General features: G+C 38.7%; 1 long non-coding RNA gene across 2 annotated transcripts in view; it reads right to left on the reverse strand.

Moving 5' to 3' along the window:
• Positions 1 to 150: 150 nt before the first annotated feature.
• The window catches only part of LOC111667260 (uncharacterized), a 39,602-nt gene continuing 35,595 nt past the window's right edge, over positions 151 to 4,157 (reverse strand). The window contains exons 6-9 of one of the 2 annotated variants that reach the window (XR_002761661.2): positions 3,626 to 3,789; positions 3,401 to 3,537; positions 2,958 to 3,044; positions 151 to 2,332 (exon numbers count right to left, since the gene is read on the reverse strand). This is a non-coding gene — a long non-coding RNA (uncharacterized LOC111667260). Of the gene's footprint in view, positions 3,045 to 3,400; positions 3,538 to 3,625; positions 3,790 to 4,157 lie in introns of both variants that reach the window. The other variant, XR_015438266.1, reaches the window with a different exon arrangement.

The following is a 4,157-nucleotide window of genomic DNA, read 5'->3' on the forward strand; positions in this document are numbered from 1 at the left end:
ACCCTGCATGGATGGTGTTTTTTAGTTGTTGGCGGAAAGCTCCGTTTTGCTGTCCATCATCCTCCAAACCACTATGCATTTTGAAGGCTTTTGTCATTCTGACTTTATAGTCTTCAAAAGACTCCTCATCTCTCTGTTTAACTCTCCCTATTTCTGTATAGTTTGCTCTTCGTCTAAACCTGAGAGTGGCTCTGTCCTCTAGTGCTCGTATCCTGTTGAGAAGCTTACCAGAATCGTGAGCCAAGACAGCTGGCGGGACTGCTCCATTTAACGGGCTCCAATTCCCGCACACATGGTGCCAGTCAGTACCTAAAGCTGTCATCCACACTTGCTGTACTTCCTGTCCATTAAGATGATATGATCTCCTCAAGCTTTCCATTTCCTGGATAAACTGGTTTATGTCTTCCTTGTGTGAAATGATTCCTTCTACTGCTTTTTTAACATCTTCCATGGTCCATGTTCTATAAACCAAAATGGTGGGTTGTCCCCCATTATTGTTGGGATTTGCTACTTGGATCATGGGATAAGCTTCAGCACTACTAGGTGACATGTCAGTGAGTGAAATATCTTTCCCAGGGTTTTTGACCACTCATACTGGTTACCTCCTGCTCTGGTGTTTCTTTTATGTGTTTGTGAGCCTTTGTATTGGGGTGTATTTTCTTGAGGCAGCGTAGGATATATTCTCTGTATTGGTCTTTCTTGTCCTACAGCTGCAGCTCCTTCCTCCTCACTTTCTTCCTTACTATCTCTATCCCTCCTTCGCCTAACTGGCCCTGTCTCATCATCTTCCTTCCTGTGAAACATGACTTGCTTATCTTCTCCTTTCTCTGCATGTCCCTGTTTTCCTTTTTTCTCACGCTTTCTTTCCCCTTCCTCTCTCTTTCCTGCCATCTTCATCCAAAAGTCTATGTCACTGTATCCCTCTTTTTCCCTTTTCTTGGGATCATTTTTTGTTTTTGTGATTATTTCGGTCTTTAGCATGGCTATTTTTTGGGTGCTTAGTTGGCCCTCAAATCCATTTTTTGTTATCCATTTATCCAGGTGTTTTATTTTACTTGGATCCTGTTTCTCAACATATTTCCAATCTTTACATGATAATTCTTCCTTTGGGGTTGGTTTGCTACCCCCCTTTCCCATTTTACCTTCTTATTTTTATTTTTTTTTATTTATTTATCTATTAATGTATTTATTTATTTATTTCTTTACTTATATTTTCACTTTTTATGCTTTGTTGCTTGGAATCGTTGGGACATCTCCCAAGGTTTTAACTTTGCTGGTATTTATCTCCCTAGGTACTTTAATTTTGTTCGGGGTTTGACTCTCTAAATTTTTTTTTTTTTTTTTTTCAACTTTTGTACAGAAAGTTCTTTTCCCTAACTCAAGCTTTAGTTGTTTCTTGTTTTTTAGAGAATTTGGGCCAGTCCTGTTAACACCTAGGGTGTTCTAAAGACTGGGTTTTTTCTGTCAGCAGGACAGCAATTCAATTCCCTGTTGTGGTAATTCTCACTTCAACTCTTTCGAGTGGAGAATTCTTGCCTTTGCATCCACAAGAGGTTTGCTGTTTACGTTCCCACTGTTTTATATGAGACAAAATACCTAGTGGAACTTTACGGGACTCCGCTGCCCATTATTGTTACAGATTTTCTCAGACTCCGTCGTCCTTTTACGGATTTTCTCGGACTCCACCGACCTTTTACCTGTCAGAGCCTAGGATTTACAGGGTTTGTTACAACGCGCAATGACCCTTAGTCACTCGCTTGTTTTTAACAAAACTGTACTCACCGCTGTTGTCCTTCCCCTCTCGGAATACCGTCAACCATCAGATCCCAGCTGGCGGGTAAACATCCAGTCCTGGAAAAGGATTTCAAGAGCTCACACTATGGAGCTCTGCTGTGGCCACAGTCTTTCCTGGAGTCCACCCTCCCGCTGGAATCCTCAGGTCTATTGGTATCCGGCTCGAAGGACCAAGTTAATGTCAGGTTTACACCACCTAAGACATTTAATACTGACACAAAGAAGAGAAAGACAAGAGCGTTATTTCTTACTCGACGGACAGAGATATGCTCAGTTACAATCTCCAACCCGCTCTGAGCATATTCCACCGTCTCCTCTCTTTTTATTATCACATAAGGCATTCCAAGCATTCTTTAGTTACAAGTCATTGCTTATCTTAAAGAACTGAGAATCACACAAAAGTAATATGATGGGAGCCTGATGATACATAGTTCAAATGTTCATCCCATGATATAGAAGTAGAACAGACTGGTTTCAGTCTGCCCTATGCATCGTGACAGCTTGTGATCTCCTCCAGCAGCTACTACCTGCAAAACAACTTCATCACAAGACAAACTATATGCATGGTTATTATCAAAAGACAAACTGTATGCATGATCATAGGGCTGTAAAGCAGGATACATGGTTAGTTAATAAATATGAGATAAATCCATATATACAATTATTCCAACATATAGGTCCAAGAGTTCGGTGTTCACTGAACACCATCAAAAGTGTAAAACATATACTCCAAATAAAGAGTTACATTTGAACCCTCTGAGAGTGCTTTTACTCTGTCACTGGTACTTTTAGACACTACTTCAGTGCTTTTTGACACTTGCAGTGTAAACCTAGAACTCCCAGAGAGTAAAATATATACTCTAAGTAAGTAATTTGTAGCACTTTGCAGAGCTGATTATTTAACACTGAGAGTGAGAATGTACTCTATGACTGGTGTACACCCAACACTTTTGAGGTAAATTGTTAACACTTCAGGAATTTATAGTCCACACAAGAGTTTCTTGAGACCAATTCCATTTCCAGTCTGCTCTAAGTTGATTCTGGTTGGTCGATTTTTTTCTCTCTAGAAAGCCATAGTTGTATGAATATATCCTGTTTAAAAATATCTGTCTATTATTATAATTTGAAAGGTTGGTAAACTTCTCAGTAAAATATATACTCACATAGCCCTTTTTCAAATAAGGATCTTTCAGAGCAGGGAACAGTGTTACAATCCCCAATGCATATTGTGTTCTTTTGGCGGAGCACTTCTGTGGGGGTAAACGATAGGTTACATTGACAGGGAAAAAGGCTGTATGACAATTTACAATGGGGACCCTAGACATATCAACTCAAACTACTAAACAATATACAAGTTGCATGGACTGACTAAATCTATAAGGCTGTGTGTGTCTTGCAGATGGGTAATGATTAGTTTAGATTAGAATATTGGTATTTTCCTGAAATTACTTAGATGCCTTACACAAGGCCACAGTTTACTGGCCATGGTTGTCCTTTACTGATAATCTCATTTGATTACAATCACTTTTTTATGAACAACATGTCTGCAATCAAATACTATGAATATGCTCTTGACTGCATCGTGTACCAGGAGTATTTGACTTACCCATACTTTTCCAACATATCAGCGACAACAATGTTGACAAGTTCACGGTGTGTTCGATCCTTCATCTCTCCTTTAGTTGCATATTCTTTAAGTATTTTCTCCCCTCCAGGCTTTTGTTCCAGAACTCTCTTGACAAGCTTGAAAACAAGAAAAAATAAGACAAACCAAAAAATGTATGTCAAAAACACATTTAGAAGTTAGCAAAAGAATGTACAAAAAACTTACCTCTTTGGCCTGTGAAGAACTGTCATCATCAATGCATGGTCTTTTTGGAGACATCAGAAAGGTGTCATCAATGTGCTGTCTTTTTGGAGACATCAGAAAAGTATCACTCTCTGGTGAGTGTGATGATAGTGACAAGGTGTCTGTGCATGAAGATGAAGGAGAGTCTGAAAAGAGGGAGCACATCATTTTCAAAAACATTTGTTAGTAGTGATTTCATTAATTGACTGACAGTTTCAACTAAAAGAAGGTGACCCTGGTACCTTTTCAAAAAGGCACCCTCTTAAGCCCTTGGGGACATAAATGCCCTCTATAAACAACTGCTCTAAAAGTATATCAGATACATTTTTTTCTGATTTTTTTTGCACAGATATTTCAGTCAACCTCAATTATTTTCAAAAATCCTAAATTTTGTATTTTTTCTTTGATTTTTAATACCTTTTAGGGTTGCACGGTATACTGTTAATAATAATAATAATAATACATTTTATTTAAAGGCGCCTTTCTTGGCACTCAAGGACACCGTACACAGTTA

This window comes from Seriola lalandi, unplaced genomic scaffold, assembly GCF_002814215.2.
Source record: "Seriola lalandi dorsalis isolate HSWRI2012SDOR001 ecotype SW California unplaced genomic scaffold, Sedor1 jcf7180002054687, whole genome shotgun sequence".
In the NCBI taxonomy this organism is placed as follows: Eukaryota; Metazoa; Chordata; class Actinopteri; order Carangiformes; family Carangidae; genus Seriola; species Seriola lalandi.